This window comes from Lonchura striata, chromosome 26, assembly GCF_046129695.1.
Source record: "Lonchura striata isolate bLonStr1 chromosome 26, bLonStr1.mat, whole genome shotgun sequence".
NCBI classification, from domain to species: domain Eukaryota; kingdom Metazoa; phylum Chordata; class Aves; order Passeriformes; family Estrildidae; genus Lonchura; species Lonchura striata.
Genome location: NC_134628.1, coordinates 605278 through 622706, shown reverse-complemented (window position 1 = coordinate 622706; position 17429 = coordinate 605278).

Below are 17429 nucleotides of genomic sequence, written 5' to 3'. Positions count from 1 at the left end.
GAGGGTGCAATGGATGCTTTAATTATTATTTGGCCAGGTTTGACTCGTGCCAGGCTGAGCTGCTGCCCCAGGGCTGCTCTGGGTGAGAGGTTTCATTGCCACCCCTAAAAGAGCATCACCTGAGACCTCAACAGTGCTTCAGCTTCTGTGGCCCCAGCAGAGAGGAAAAAGGAGGGGAAAGCCTCAGCTGTGCTAGGAAGAGCAGCCTCTGCTTACTTCATTTATTTCATTTTTTAAATTTTTATTTTTCAGGCTAATTTCTTTTTTTTTTTTTCCTTTCAGGCCTTCCTGCGTGGCTCAGTGGGCAGGGTGGCAGTGATGCCTCGGGGAGAGAAAATGGGTTTTCTCCAGAGCAGAAACAGAGTAAAAGGCAGGAGAACAACCAAACCAACCTCCCAAAGAAGAGCACCCAGGCACGGGACAGGCTCAGTGGGAATTGGGCACTGCCAGCAGGAACTGGCAGCCCTGAACCCCAAAGAGCCCGATGGAGAGCTGGGAGCAGGGCTGTGATCCCAGTTCCAGGGGCTGCAGCTCCAGCCCCCCCATGCAGACACCCCCCGACCCTCCATGAGCCTTTTCCAGCTGGGAAACCTCCATGGATCAAAGGAAGAAGCTCCCGGAGCTCTGTGCCCTCACTGCAGGACACCTGGGGGAGGATCTGGGCAGAGACCCAGCCCCGGGGGTTTTCATCCCATCCCACTGGGCACCCATTCCCATTCCCTGGGGTCCCCAATCCCATCCCATGGGATTCCCGTTCCCACCCCCCGGGGCTCCCGTTCCCACTCCGGGCACCTTCCCCGCGCCCCCGGCACCCCCGGCCGAGCGTGGGGCTTTGTCTCCCTCTAGTGCACGGCGCTCCGGAGCCTGCGGACAGCGGCTGGGCCGGACAGCACACCCCGGACACGGCCGGAGCCTGCGGCCAGGCTGGACATCACACCCCGGACACGGCCGGAGCCTCCGGACAGCGGCTGGGCCGGACAGCACACCCCGGACACGGCCAGGGCCTGTGGCCAGGCTGGACATCACACCCCGGACACGGCCGGAGCCTCCGGACAGCGCTCCACGGACCTGGCCAGAGCCTGTGGCCATGCTGGACAGGCTGGACAAGACACCCCAGACCTGGCTGGAGGCTCCAGCCTGTGGCCGTGCTGGACATCCCACCCCGGACCCGGCCGGAGCCTCCGGACAGTGGCCAGGCCGGACAGGACACCCCGGACACGGCCGGAGCCTCCGGACAGTGGCCGTGCTGGACATCACACCCCGGACCCGGCCGGAGCCTCCGGACAGTGGCCAGGCCGGACAGGACACCCGGACCCGGCCGGAGCTGCGGCCAGGCCGGACAGGACACCCCAGACACGGCCGGAGCCTGTGGCCGTGCTGGACAGCACAGCCCGGACACGGCCGGAGCCTCCGGACAGTGGCCAGGCCGGACATCCCACCCCGACCCGGCCGGAGCCTGTGGCCGTGCTGGACATCCCACCCCGACCCGGCCGGAGCCTCCGGACAGCGGCCAGGCCGGACAGGACACCCCGGACCCGGCCGGAGCTGCGGCCAGGCCGGACATCCCACCCCGGACCCGGCCGGAGCCTCCGGACAGTGGCCGTGCTGGACATCCCACCCCGACCCGGCCGGAGCTGCGGCCAGCGGGGCTCGCCCAGCCCGCGGCCACCGGCCCCGCCGTGGCCCGGCCACCCCCAGCCCCCGTTCCCCCTGCAGCAGCAGAGCAGCCCCGCCGCAGCTCCGGCAGCCTGCCCGCTGTCCTGGCACGGGGACCGTGTCTCTGCCACCTCCCGAGGTGGGCACAGCGCGCCCGGAGCCCCCTGGAGCAGCAGCCCGGGTTTGTCACCCGCGGTGGCACAGCCCATCCTTCCAGCCCGGTTCCCAGCGCGTCCTTCACACCGAAATCCTGGCACAGGGACTGGGTACCCCTGCCTGGCCGTCCCCAGCCCACTGAAATATCCATTATTCATCTATTTGTCTATGATTCATTTATTCACTGGGAATTTGGAGGCAATCACAAAGGCGCTCCTGGTCAGTCTGCTGTAAAAGCATTTTTGAGCCTCCTCCCTGCCAACACCGACTTGTCTCCCTGGTTTAAAATACATTAACGAGCCATTACAGGGCCCGGCTCTGCTGCCCTGCGCGGGTCCAGGAGCGTCTTCGGAGATCCCGAGATCCAGATAAACGAACGGGGGCTCGTTAATGAGCTCCTTAATGAGGGGTGGGCCGGGCTCAGGAGCACCGCGTCCTCCGCTCCCGGCTCCCCGGGGTCCGTGGCACACGAGATGAGTGCCTGAAAGCGAGGGACAGCCCAGGAAGGGCCAGGAGAAGCCACCAGGGCTGGCCCGAAGGGTGACATCGACCCGGGAGCCCCAGCGCAGTCAGTGCCCGCCTGGCACTGCCCGGGGCTGTGCTGCCCAAACCCCGAGCCCGTCGGGGACAGGGAAAGCTCCGGGGCAGGGACACGGTCCTGGCAGCGCCCCAGCCCCGGTGGCCGCTCCACTGGTCCCCGGTTCCCCTTGGCTCCTGGCTCGGGGTGACGCCAGCCCGGCCCCGCAGGTGCCACCAGCCGCAGGTGCCACCTCACCCCAAGGAGGGCTGGGCACAGCCGGCATTCCCCGGAGGCTGGAGCTGCGGCAGGGGAGCACACGGAGCGGGGGAGAAGGGGCTGGGCTCCCGCTGGAGCCCGGAGCTCCTGCAGCAGCATCCTGGATCCCAGCAGGCACAGAAAGGCTGCAGAGATGGATTTTGCATCCATCCTTGTGGCTCCTAGAATATCTTCATAAGCCACAATGTGCCCTTAATCCCACAACAAAATCAAGTCAAAGAGCAATTAATATTCTGATACCTGTGGCTGGCTGAAGTGATATAGAGCTGAAGATTTCTTTTTCCATTTCACTCCAACTGTGGTTTTGTTTTTTTCCAGCCATTCTCTGGTCAGTGGTTTTAGGGGCACCAAGGTTCACTTTTGTGGGTAACCTCCACTGTTAGCTGTTGATTTAATTAACTCAGGCTCCTCTGCCTCCTTGACCATACCAACCCCAGCAGGGCTGGAGAGCAAACACAGGATTAAGGTCGGGGCTGGGGGGGGTTGAGTTTAAGCTTTAAAATAAAAGCGCTGAGAAATTAAAAGGGACGACCCTGAAGGACTGGGCTCTGCCATTGCAGGGCTGGTTGTTTAATCCTAAACCCGATTAGGAGCAAACTTTCGTTGCCTAAGCTTGAACCAAGAGCTGAGTTCAGCACCCAAAAGTGAAGGTGCAGCCACAGGGATGCTGAGAGGGGCAGCACCCAAGGGCGGCTCAGGATGTTTTGCTGAGATTTCTGATTTCATCCCCACCAAAAAAACGAGGGAGTGTTGGAATTTCTGGGCAGGTCAGGCAGGGAGACACCCCCAGAGCCCGGGGAAGGGACCTGCTGTCCCCAGGAGCTGCAGGTGGGGTCGGGAGAAGAAGATTCCGAGTCCTTCGTGTCAGGATCAGGGGGAAAACGACCGAAGCAGGATTTACTGACACAGCCCCTCCTCTGTCCCCCGAGACAAACCCGGTCCCCAGCGCCAGGGAGCCCCAGAGCACCCAGGGGTGCTCCCCGAGGAGCTCCTGACCTTCGCCAGCAGCCCCAGCCCCGGGTGAGCCGTTGGCCCCGGCAGAGCCTGCCTTGTTTTTAGCAACCTCGTTGAAATTTAAATTGATTTGTTATTTATCCAACTGACAACAAAGAGAGAAGAAAACAGTCCTAACTCAGTGCGCTGGGGAGATTGAATTCCTGTATCACTGTCAGCTGCATTAACTGACTTCCTGGACCTAAATTCAATTAGGGCAGCATTCCCTAGCATTAATAAATCAATACCGATGCCATTTTGATATATTTTGAACGTCTTTCATTATACATTTCGGGGCAGGGATCAGTGCTGAACTGGAAGTTAATGGGACGTGACAAGGCGGGTCGGGTTTGGGAGGCAGAGCCCGGCAGCCGTTGGCTGCAATTGCTTTGTGCTGCAAAAGGTGAAACAAAAGAAGCTGCTCAAGTTCCCTGTCGGGGAATGATCCCGGCCAGGAGCTCTTCAGAGGAGCTGGACACCAGCAGAAAGCCTCTGGCATGGAAATAAAGGCGTCGAGCCCCTCCCGCAGCAGATTTTGGGAGGGTTCACACCTTTGTCTCTCCCTGGAGCTGCTCTGAGTGAAAGGCTGGAGGCAGCCTCGGCACTGGGGAGGAAAAAAAAGCTCAGAGGAGATGGAAAAAGCTCAGAGGAGATGGAAAAAGCTCAGAGGAGATGGAAAAAGCTCAGAGGAGATTCCCCTGCCGCCTTCCAGACCTTGGAGGGTTTGTGAAAAACAGGGAGAGTGAATTCCCACGGGCAGGAGGAGGGGTGTGGTGAGGATGGGCATTGGGAAGGAATTTTTCTCTCTCTGTCCCTCTGGCAGCTGGCGCTGCCCCTGGGTCCCTGGCAGTGCCCAAGGCCAGGCTGGGACAGCGGGAGGTGTCCTGCCCACGGCAGGGGTGGCACTGGGAGGGTTTTAAGGTCCCTTCTCACCCAAACCCTTCTGGGATCCCATAAATCAGCAACAGGGGCATCTTTAACCCTAAACCCAAAATCCCAGGAGCTCAGCTCGCCCTCCCCAGTGCCCCAGAGCTGCTCTGGGCAGCACCCCTGGGTGAGAGGAGGATTCCTGCCCGCTCAGCCCCGGGGTTGCCAGGCTGGCCATGCATCACTCTCCCCAGGGCAGCGCCTCGCCGAGCGCAGCCTGCGCCTCTCCAGGGCCTTAAAAGCATCCGAAGGGCCTAGAGGGACCATTCCTGCTGCACCTGGGGATGGATAAAGATGGAAAATAATCGGGAATATCCACGGCGCTGCTCTGCTCGGCGTGGAGGAGGCAGCATGGGGCAGGGATGGTGTGGGGCTCCTCCGGGTTTTGGTGAGGTAAAAGCAGAAAATGAAAAAAGTCTGAGGTGACTCCTGGCTCGTTCCTGGACAGATTATCACTGTTTTGTCCCCAAAAAGCCTCTACAGGGGTCAGGGACATGCAGAGGAGGGCCCTGACCCTCCACAGAAACCCTTCCCCTCCCACCCAAAACTTTTGCTTCCACCAAAAACCTCCAAGCATCAAAACCCCAGAAAATCCCAGTTTTTCCTCTGCCAAGCAAGCCAGCCCCCCCAGTCACATTTTCCCATCCATAAAACCAAACGATGCCATTAAGAGCGAGTCAGAGTCAGGAGTGCCCTTTGAAAACCAGGTGTTTCCACTTTCAGGGGCACCAGAAGCTGCAAGGGTGCAGGGTTTATGAAGATTTTCCATGCTTGACTTGGAAAAACCCAAATAAATCCATGGAAGGAGCCTGAGAGGGCAGAGCCAGTCCCATCCTCTTGCAATTCATTAGATCCTTCCTCCTCCCGGGGCAGGTGCTGATCAAGGGAAGGGGCAGGAGGTGGAAAAAGCCATTTTTGATCAAAATCGTTTCAATCCCAACAAAAAAAAACAAACAAAAAAAGTGGCTCTTTTTCCAAGTGGTTTCCAAAGCGTTATAAAAAGGGTAATGACCCTATAAAGCTCAGCCTTGGGTGATTTGGGGGCAGCTCAGCTCAGACCCCAAAATGCTGAGGGCCCCCAAAGGAGCTGTGCCCTGAAAGGCAGCGCTTGGCACCCCCCAGGTGATGCTAAAAGCCAAATTAGGATTAATCCCAGCAGGGATCTGGGTGTGGGGCAGGATCACACCTTATTTTCATAGAATTATGGGATTTTTTTGGCCTGGAAGGACCTTTCAAGTTCATCCAGTCCCCAGCAGGGACACGTCCCACCACCCCAGACTGCTCCAAGCCCCATCCCATCCAGCCTTTCCCAAATTCTTCCACCAGGGCTGGGCTCCCCTGAGGGCCAGAGGGGCTTTGGCTCTGAGAAAAGCCAAACAGAGGAGATTTGGCCCCAGCTGTGGCTTTGCCAAATGAGATCTGGCATTTTCTGCCCGCTCCTGAGGGATCTGAGGAGGTTCATGGCCCCTGCAGCGGGTGGAAACTCGGCTGTTTTGGGGTTTTTACTTTGCTTGGCCACGGAGGCCAAAGCAAACAAAGGAATGTTCAATTAACCCCAGGCTCAGGGAGGATTTTCCACCTCGGTCACAGGCAGCAAACCCTCCTGGATGCAATGGCAGTGGCTGAATCTGGGCAAAACAGACCCAAAATGAGACCCAGGCACGTCCAGCTCTGCCTGCCAGGCTCCCCAGCGAGGGGGGTGGGTGCTGCTGTCCCTTTGTCCCCCCTCAAGGACCACCCAAGGGTGCGCCCAGGGGTTTTTCCAGCCTGCCCAGTCTCCCTAAAGGACATCTCCCCTTTTCCCAGGCAGCCAAACCCCACCCGGCCCCAGGAGAGAGCCAACAGCAGCTCCAGGCTGCCTCCCCACAGCACACAAAGAGGATTGATTCCCTCTCCAAATTCCACTTGAATTTCACATCCCCAGCAGCCCCAGCCCCTCCACCTGCCTCCCCCTCCACGTTCGTGCCAGGTGGGACCCCAAACCCAACCGCCCCCAGGGCTGGTTCCCCCCAACTTCCCCAGCTGAACCCGCTCCGGGGGAGAAGGAGAAGAAGAATCAGGAATGGCTTTGCCCAGAGGTGTTGCACAACCTTCCAAAAAGCAGAAGCCTCACTTGCAGAGAATCCTGTGCTGGGCAGCCCCAAACCTCTCTGCCCACAGCCCTAAGAACTCATCGGGGGGACAAATCCTCTCTCCCCACGCCAGGGGTGGCTCCAGGTTTGCTCCCAGGGAGGGGACACAAACCCGGGCCAGGAGAGCTGGGAGAGCCCCACATCTGCCCAAGAGAAGTTGGGTTTCTCCTGGTTTTTATTAACTGAGGATTTAAAGCTCACGGCAAAGAGAGCTGGGGCTGCTGGGCACAAAATCCTGGGTATGGACGTGAAAATCGGCCAAATCTTCGATGACCCAACAGGGAGAGCAATAAAAGATTGAAAATGGGCCCATTCCAGAAATAACCCGGGCAGTTCCTGAATTACCTCGGCGTTAATGGAGCTGCTGTGCTGGCAGGACACCCAGAGCTGCCCTGGTCCCCCACAGATCGATGCAGGAGAGTTCTGCTGGCCTCTCCTCCAGGACAGCAGGGGTGGGGATCCCACACCCCCCCGGCCCCAAAAACAGGGATGGGGATCCTACAACCATCCCCTAAAACAGGGATGGGGATCCTACAACCATCCCCTAAAACAGGGATGGGGATCCCACACCCCCCCAGCCCCTAAAACAGGGGTGGGGATCCCACAACCATCCCCTAAAACAGGGATGGGGATCCTACAACCAGCCCCTAAAACAGGGATGGGGATCCTACAACCAGCCCCTAAAACAGGGATGGGGATCCCACACTCCCCCCAGCCCCTAAAACAGGGATGGGGATCCCACAACCATCCCCAAAAACAGGGATGGGGATCCCACAACCATCCCCAAAAACAGGGATGGGGATCCCACAACCATCCCCTAAAACAGGGATGGGGATCCCACACCCCCCCCATCCCCAAAAACAGGGATGGGGATCCCACAACCAGCCCCTAAAACAGGGATGGGGATCCTACAACCATCCCCTAAAACAGGGATGGGGATCCCACACTCCCCCCAGCCCCTAAAACAGGGATGGGGATCCTACAACCATCCCCTAAAACAGGGATGGGGATCCTACAACCATCCCCTAAAACAGGGATGGGGATCCCACACTCCCCCCAGCCCCTAAAACAGGGATGGGGATCCCACAACCAGCCCCTAAAACAGGGATGGGGATCCCACAACCAGCCCCTAAAACCAGCGTCGGAGCGCCGCTGAGCCCAGAACCAGGCAGACAGAGCAGGAGCAGCCCCCACACCTGCAACCCAGCCCAAACCCCTCGTTTTTCACCCCAAACAAAGCTCTCCCTCCCCTCCCTGGAGAGATTTGTTGAGCCTCCCAACACCAGACTCAGCTCAGGGCCGAGCCCCTCTCCCTCTTTCCCTCCTTGCCTTGCGCTTCAGACGTGACCTTTTGATTTCTCGGGTAGAGTGTAAATTACATGTCGCCAGCATAAAATATTAAATCCAATTTATATTTAATTATTGATGTTATTATGTATTCCATAGTAATGGCAGCAGGAAAAAAAAGAAGATCTCCACCCCGCCATTAAAGAGCTCGGTTGCATTAGCAGCTTCTTGAGGTTAAGATTTCTTCCTCCGCTCCTTCTTAACCGTAAGATTGATGGGGATGGGGGGATTTTGTAAATAGTCTTCCAGAAATATTTTATCTGATTATTGTACCTATAAAAGGGAGCCGGGAGGGGGAGAAGGGGCCTTTTTAAACCGCTGATAATTCGCTCAGCTAAAGGGCAAAGAGCTCCCCAGCAACCCCAGTGCAGGCCCCACAGGCAGAGAGGGGCCGTGGAAACCAGGCTGGGTTTAAGGAGAAAGAAAAAAAAGCTGGTGGGGAACCACAGTGGTTTTTCCAGCTGAGATTTAACCAGTCTGTTAAACTCCAGCGTGAGGTTTTTACTAAAATATTAATCAATTCTGCTTAGACTTGATTAAGGTAATTTTCTCCCCATTTATAATTAATGCGGGAGCCACCCAAGGTGTGCAGGGCTTGGTTGGGTTGGGTTTGTGGACACGGGCCCACCAGGGCCAGGCTCATCCACCCCAAAGTGCCACGAGGAAACCCCCAAATCACCTTCACCCCTCAGCACAGCAGCTTCAGGCTCACCAAAACACGGCAATAATTCCATTTATTCCGCAGCGCCCACGGCCCCACCAGCTCCTCACCCGCCACAATAAAACCAGCATTAAAACCAGCATTATCCCCCTCGCTTTAAAATTCAAATCAATAGAGCAAATGGAGAGAATCCGACTCAAGAAAAGGCAGGAGCACGAATCCATCTGGGGCTGCCGGGAGGCCGCTAAGTGCTGCGGTGTCACCCGCTGGGTGACAACCTCTGGGAGCAGCCAGGTTTGGGGGCAAAGCTGCTCCAGCCCCCCGGGGCTGCTCCCTGACCCCACAGAGGTCAATCCCAAAAAAAAACGCTTCCCTGGTGATGCCACGGCACAGCCAGAGGCTCAGAGCACCCCGGAGCTGCAGGGGAACACCCCGAATCTCCGCAGGGGGACACCCCGAATCTCCGCAGGGGGACACCCCACATCTCCGCAGGGGGACATCCCAAATTTCTGCAGGGGGACACCCCGAATCTCTGCAGAGGGACACCCCAGATCTCTGCAGGGGGACACCCCGAATCTCTGCAGGGTGACACCCCGAATCTCTGCAGGGTGACACCCCAGATCTCTGCAGGGGGACACCCCGAATCTCCGCAGGGTGACACCCCGAATCTCTGCAGAGGGACACCCCAGATCTCTGCAGGGTGACACCCCGAATCTCCGCAGGGGGACATCCCAAATTTCTGCAGGGGGACACCCCAGATCTCTGCAGGGGGACACCCCGAATCTCCGCAGGGGGACATCCCAAATTTCTGCAGGGGGACACCCCAGATCTCTGCAGGGGGACACCCCGAATCTCCGCAGGGGGACACCCCACATCTCCGCAGGGGGACACCCCACATCTCCGCAGGGCTCGCTCCTTCCCCTGAGCTCCTGCTCTAAAAGCCAAGCAAATCAATTTAAATCTGCTCTCAAAGCAGCGCTTAGAGCGGAGTTTCTCACTTTTAATTTTGGCAGCCCAGAAAGCTCCAGGCAGTCCAAGAGAATTCCTGAGGGGCAGAGACCCCAAAAACTGCTGGGCCAGGGATGCAGAGCATCCTCTGATCCTGCCCAGCTCCCCAGCACCCCGAATTCCCCCTTTGTGCCGCTTTGCTTTTCCCAGGGCTCCGTCACACCGGGACTTGGGGGGAATATTTGAGATTTTTCGGCGTCACGGCAGCTCCGAGGAGCAGCAGCAGCTTCCCCAGCTGGTGTTTGGCAGCAGCTCGGGAGCGGGGCCAGCCCTTCCGCGGCTCCTCCGTGCTTCCAGCACCGCTCCCTGCTCTTTTATCTTTTTTCCTTTTATTTTTTTATTTTTTCTTTTTTTTTAATTTTTTTTTTTTTTTTTTTTTTGTCCCCCCAGCGGCAGGACCGGCAAACCCTCCGCGCTCCACGGCCAGGTCCGGCACCTCCAGAGCCGGATTCCTCCCATCTTCATCCCCATCCTCATCCCCATCCCCTCCGCGCTCCGTCCTGGTGTTAATTAACGCGAATTGTCGCGCTAATTGTCCCCTTCAATTACGGTCTGTGGTGCCCAAACCAGTTCCAGCAGAACTCTCAACCCGGACCCCCGATCCAGCAGCAATTCCCAAATCCCATTTGCTCACGGCCCGATCTCTACCTTCATTTAAAGGACATTTTAAAGGGCATATTTAAAGGATATTTCTGCGGGTAGATAACAGCGCAGCCCGTGGTATTTCTCAGAAACACCCAAAAACACCCAGAAAGCTCCAAATCCCGACACCAGGACCCCCCCACGGCCATCAGAGACCCTAAAAACCCACAGCTTGGATCATCTTGAATCCCATTTTTCTCCCTGCAGCCCCAAATACCATCTTGAATCCCATTCTTATCCCTGCAGCCCCAAATACCATCTTGAATCCCATTCTTCTCCCTGCAGCCCCAAATATCATCTTGAATCCCATTCTTATCCCTGCAGCCCCAAATACCATCGTGAATCCCATTTTTCTCCCTGCAGCCCCAAATACCATCGTGAATCCCATTTTTATCCCTGCAGCCCCAAATACCATCTTGAATCCCATTTTTCTCCCTGCAGCCCCAAATACCATCTTGAATCCCATTTTTCTCCCTGCAGCCCCAAATCCAGGTGCCACCAGCGCGTTCTGCAGGTGACAAACCCCTGCTCTGCCGGGGCCGCGGGGCTGGTGGTGCCCGTGGGGACAAATCCCGGCCCCGGTGACAAAGCCCGGCCTGGAAACAGCTGGAATCACCCCGGAATAATTCTGGCATCGCTCTGGAACCAGCGGCCCGAGGGGGACGCGCTGTCCCGGCGGGATGGGGACGCGGAGAGGCGGCTCCCCCCTTTGTGCCACCCGCTTTTGGGGGGAGCTCCAATGTCGGGGAGGAGGAGAAGGACAAATCCCCGGGCGGGCAGGGCTGAGCAGCCCGAGGGGTGAATCCCAAAGCCTGCTCGCTGCAGCCGAGCCCATCTGGGTGCGGAGGCTCCAGGATGGAGCCGTTTCCCCCTCTCCGCCCCCCGGGCTAATTTTACCCGCTCTGGCCGGAGCTCGCAGCCCCTGGTTCTCGTTACCCCCCCGCCGCGCTCCAGGCACGCAGCATTTTTGTAAAGTTAACAGGGTAGCAGAAATATCCTTGTTTTGTTTTTTGCCTTCGGCCGCTCCGAAGTTGAGCTTCCAAAGTTGGGAAAAAGTTATGAAGTAGCAAGAGGAGGGCGGGGGCAGAAAAAAATAAAATAAAGAAAAAAAAAAAAAAAAAAAAAAAAAAAAAAAAGAACGGCCCATCCCAAAGCCAAGCACGGAGATTAGACAAAAGCATAAATAACCTCTGGGCTCTGGGGGGTTGATCGTGCTCCAGGGCGAAAGAAGAGCAAAAAAACCTCAAAATGTAAAAAAAAATTGGACTTTGTGTATTTTTTAAAAAAAACAACCAAAACAAGGAAAATGTGCCCAGGCAGTGACGCCAGCCCAGCCCCAGCCGGGGGTCCTGTCCCGCAGCAGGGGCCTGGTTTGGGGGGAAAATCCACAATTTCCTCACCATTTCCTTCTCTTGGCACTGCTGGCACGGCCCCACCTCGGGCACGGGGGGAGTTCCAGGGGGTCGGTGGCATCGGGAGAGACGGAAAACGAGGGAGGGCAGGGAGAGGGCAAGAAGAGGGCAAGAAGAGGGCAAGAAGAGGGCAGGGAGAGGGCAGGGGCTGGCACCGACAGGGACTGGCACCGACAGGGGCAAACGGCCCGCTCGGAACGGCTCCAGCGGCCCGAGGGGTGGCGGGAGCCGGTGACAGCCCCGAGCAGCACCGGGAGCTGCCGCAGCCCCGGCCGGGGCTGAGCGAACACATCCCGGAGCCCTCGGGCATTTCTGCATTTCCCGTTTCACACGGCGAGGGCCGAGCGGCGAGCGCGGCCGAGGGACCCGGGGCGCTCCAGGATCGCAGCTCAGCCCTGCCCGGAGGGACAAAGCGGGGCTGGAACCCAAAGCCCCGCGTCCCCTGGAGCCAGCCCAGCCCCGGGACAGCCCGAGGTCCCCGGCGGGAGGAAACGGCCCCAGCGGAGGGTGAGGAAGCTGCGGAGCCCTGGTTAACACATGGCCGCGGAGCGAAAGCCAAATGCAGAAGGAAGCAGAAGGTGACAGCGGAGATACCGTGACTAACGGGATCTTCCAGGGCTGCGGAGGAACCGGCGGTGCCTTGAGGCGGCCGGGGATGTGCTGCGAGCTCGGCGCGGTCCCTGATAGCATCAAAAGGCACCCAGGTGGTTCCGAGGATGACAGATAAAGGCGGCGAGCAGGAACACGTTTTGCAGAAGTGACACCCGCGCCAGTTCTCGGCCAGGCCCGGTGGTTTCTCACCTCAGGTCCCAGAACATTTTCCCCAGAGCCAGCCCTGGAGGAGCATCCTCCAAGACTGGCTAAGCCCGAGGCAGGCACAGCGTTGGTGAAGGGGTGGGCGCCATCCCCACACCTCTAAATCCCCCATTGCCAAAAAATCCCCTCTCGGCCCTGCACTCGGGTGCCTTTTCCCCACTCCAAAACACCCAAACGCTTTTCCATCGGGGAATTATTGCTTTTGATGCCTTCCCCAGCTGGCACAAAGGAGGGGAGAGCTCGAGGGGCTCCCAAAACAAAACACGAACCTCCCAAAATCCCCTGCCCGGCACCCCGGGGGCTCTGGGCTGGAGCATCTCCCATGGGACAAGCGGGATGGAGCGAGCTCAGAGCAGAGCTAAACTCCAATTCCCCCTGGAACTGAGATCCCCGGGCAGGAGCAGCAGCCCCAGCTTGCTCGCAGCCCTTCTCCGCTCCTTTCACCAAAGTCTCACCATATTAAGCAGCTGAACTGCATCATCCGAGGAGTGTCAAATTGGTTTTAGATGGTTCTAATTATAACCAGGAAGTTTTAAAGTGTGTGGGTGGAAAGGAATGCAGCAGATTAATTTAATAGCAGTTACCACGGCACAATGGTGCTTCAATTAAGAGTTCTTTCTGACTGGGATTTGTTGGTTTTGGGTTTTTTTTTTCTTTTCCCTGTTAATAATAAATGTCACAAATGAGAATAGACATATTACTTCATCAGACGCTTTGGCATATCTCGTCGCGGAGAGCCTTTTGTGCAGAAATAGTAGCTGAAAGGGTAATTTTATGGGGCTTAGCACTCACTTAACACTTTAGGAGCCAAAATCGGGCCTCAGCAGAAACCCAGGAAGCTGCACCTGCTTCCACCCCGCTGCAGAGGCACGAAGAGCCCTCCCCGCGCCGGGAAACGGTGTGCGAGGCACGAAGCCGGGCCGAGCATCCCGCCCCGCACGGCGAGCGGGATGCGCGCTCGGGGAGGCTCCTCGTGCTCGCCCGGCCCGCGGAGCCCAGCTGGGGGAGCGGGGCAGGGAAGATGCTCCGTGCCTTTGAACAGCGCGGGGGTTCCCCAGCCCAGGGCTCCGGACGGGAAGCGCCGCTCCCGGGCCGCGTGTGGGGCGGGCTCGGCGCGTCCCGAGGGGTCGGCCCGGTCCCCGCAGCCTTCCCGGGGACCGCCGGTGATCCAACGGATACGGCACCGCATCCCTGGAAAAGGCACGGCACCGCCGCGGTTGTGCCCCGCGAGCTGCTCTCATTAACGCCCGGCGCTAATTAGCTGAGCCCCGGAGGGCGGCGGGGCTCGCTGACCCCCGATCCACCGCGTGCTCCTCCGGCGCCTTTCCCTGCGCTGCTGGAAGTGTTCCCGGCAGAGGGAACGGGGAACCCGCCCCACATCGCCCTGCTCGGGGTTGTTTGGTCGGGGTTTGTTTTGTTAGGATTTTATTTGGTCGGGGTTTGTTTTGTCGGGGTTTTTTTTGTCGGGGTTTGTTTTGTTAGGATTTTATTTGGTCGGGGTTTATTTTGTCGGGGTTTGTTTTGTCGGGGTTTGTTTTGTTAGGATTTATTTGGTCGGGGTTTATTTTGTCAGGGTTTGTTTTGTTAGGATTTATTTGGTCGGGGTTATTTTTCCCTTTGAGAGCTCGGTGCTGGTGGGTTTCGAGGGGGACCCCGCTGGGATCGGGGCAAACCACGCAGAGCCCGAGGCAGGCTGGAAATAACGAAGGGAGGGAGAACGCAGCGGCCACGGCCCGGAGACAAAACCACCGGGAAATGGCACCAGAAAAAGCTTTAAAAACAAACCTGTGGCTGGCAGAGGCCAGGGGACACCGCGACACCTCCGGGGACAGCCCCGCTGCTGGCACCGACACCCCAGGAGCACTGGGAGCACTGGGAGCACTGGGAGGAGCTGTCCCCTGCCCCCCACAGCTGCTGAACCCCAGTTTGGGGGTGCGATTCCCAGCACCAGTTTAGTTTCAATCATTTAATTGTGCCTGAATTGCGTTTCCCATGGCAGGAACACCCCAAAGTGCCCCGCTGTGGGACAGGGACACATCCCCCAGAGCCCCCCAGCCCTGCCCAGGGCCGAGCGCTGGGAAACAGCAAAGCCTGGCCGATATTCCCCAAAATCCGGCTCTGTCTCGGTGATTTGTGTGCGCTGCGATATCGAACCGCTGCCTGGAGGGACTCGGGTACTTAAAAACCCCGCGCAGGAGGCAAACAGAGGAGATTTATTATTTTACTTTTGTGGTTTTCAGATAGTTTATGACACCGGGCTAATAACTCCCGAACCCAAATCTTCATTGATCCGGGGGAAACGTGACGTTATCCTCCCTGCTGCCCTCCAGGGATGGCTCCATCCTGGGGATGCTCCCGCCGGCTGTGCCCACAGCAGGGACAGGAGCAAACCCTGAGCACCCAGGGCACCCTCCCGGCTCTGCCGGGGCGCTGGGGCTGCTTCCAGGACCACCGCGATTGTCCCTTCCCCTGTGCCAGCTCCCTCCGGCAGCGCCAGCAGGACGCCAGGTCCAGCCCCGCTCCGCTCGGGGACAGTTAATGAATTGTCGCTTGTCGCATCCTCGGGGAAGGGCCACGCCCGGCTCTCCATCCCCGCAGCTTTGGGGCGCTCCGAGTCCCCCCCATCCCGGCGGGGTGAGGCACAGCCGGGCCGGCAGCTCCCCACGGGGGACACAGGCACCGGGAGGCGGCCCAGCCCCGGCTTCGTGCGGTAAAAACACAAAACCGGCTTCATTTCCCAGGCACGGCAACGACCGAGCCGCTGCCAGCCAGGAAACCCCGCCGGGTTCCGGCTTTTAGGGGAAAAGAGGAGACCGGAGCTGCCGGGAGCGCCCCGGCTCCCAGAGGCTCCGAAAGGAGCGGCCCTGCCTGGGGACCGGGGATTTATCACCCGTGGGGCTGGGGATCCCAAAGTGTCCCGTGCTGCTGGCCCAGCCCGCTGGGGATCCCAAAGACCCCATTCCCCCAGCCCGCTGGGGATCCCAAAACATCCTACACCACTCCCCGCTGGGGATCCCAAAACATCCTACACCATTCCCCACTGGGGATCCCAAAACATCCTACACCATTCCCCACTGGGGATCCCAAACCATCCTACACCACTCCCCACTGGGGATCCCAAAACATCCTACACCATTCCCCGCTGGGGATCCCAAAACATCCTACACCATTCCCCACTGGGGATCCCAAAACATCCTACACCACTCCCCACTGGGGATCCCAAAACATCCTACACCATTCCCCACTGGGGATCCCAAAACATCCTACACCATTCCCCACTGGGGATCCCAAACCATCCCACCCCATTCCCCCAGCCCCCTGCCCCAATTCCAGCTCTGATCCTGGGCTGGAACACGGGCAGGGAGGGCTTGGCCAAGGCAGCTCCTCATGAGGGCACCAGGGACCCCCAGCAGGACCCTCCCTGTGATTCCAGAGGAAAAGCAGGAAGGATTTCCCATTTTTCCCACCCCAGGGACCCCCAGCAGGACCCTCCCTGTGATTCCAGGGAAAAGCAGGGAGGATTTCCCATTTTTCCCATTTTGCCCATCCCAGGGACCCCCAGCAGGACCCTCCTGTGATTCCACAGGAAAAGCAGGGAGGATTTCCCATTTTTCCCATTTTTCCCATCCCAGGCACCCCCAGCAGGACCCTCCTGTGATTCCAGGGAAAAGCAGGGAGGATTTCCCATTTTTCCCCCTGCTCTCTGCTGGCACTAAAGACAAACCGCTGCCATCACTTGAAGCCCACGTCGGGACCTAATTCAATCCCACCCTGCTCACTGTAGGAGGGCTGAGCATTAAACTGAAACCCTAAGCCAGGCCTGCAGTCATTTGGCCGGGCAGGAATTGATTTTGGCCATCAGCACTTTCTCATTTTCGATGGAGTCCCCACGTAACCGGGTTAATTTCTGGTAATCCCATTAGCCAGGTAATTTTGGCTCTCCGGAGCAATGATTTTGTGTCTGAGCTGAAAGATTGTAATTGCAACCCAGGAGGACGCGGCGAGGAGCCTGTGATGGAGAGGAGCTGGCCTGACACAGCCCCAGCTTCTCTTCCCCCTAAAAACCAAACCCTCTCCACATTTCCCCACGGTTAATGACCACGCACAGATCTGTCCCCAATTAATTTTTAATAAGACCTGTCCCTAATTAGTTTCCCCAGCAGTTCAGATCCCCCATTTTGCTGGATTGATGGCATTATTACAAGTTTGATGGGGTCCTGGGCAAGTTTCAGGCCCAAATTCCTTTCTCGTGCCTGCCAAGGCTTTCCCAGGGGGATTTTGGCAGCCAGCGGGGCAAGATCCCTTTTTTGGTGATTTTTTATGCCTTTTTTGGTGCTTTTTTGATGATTTTTGATGCTTTTTTGGTGCCTTTTTTGGTGAAGGGCCGGGCTCAGCCATGGTCAGGGCTGCACTTCCCTCTGCCGGGGCTGCTCTGCAATCCTGCTGTGAAAAATGCAGATTTTATGATTGACTTTTTGCAAATATTACCATGAATATTATATATTTAATGTTAGAAAGTTATGCTGTATTAATTCTCTCAACCTGGGCTTGTTTTGCTCACAAGTTGCAACAAAACCTTATTTTATTATTTTATTTTATTTTATTTTATTTTATTTTATTTTTTTATATTTCATTTAATTTCGTTTTATATTTTATTTTATTTTATTTTATTTTATTTTATTTTATTTTATTTTATTTTATTTTATATTTTATTTTATTTCATTTCATTTCATTTTATTTTATATTTTATTTTATTTCATTTCATTTCATTTTATTTTATATTTCATTTCATTTTATAATTTATTTTATTATTTTATTTTATTTTATTTTATTTTATTTTATTTTATTTTATTTTATTTTATTTAATTTTCTGTATCGTCTCC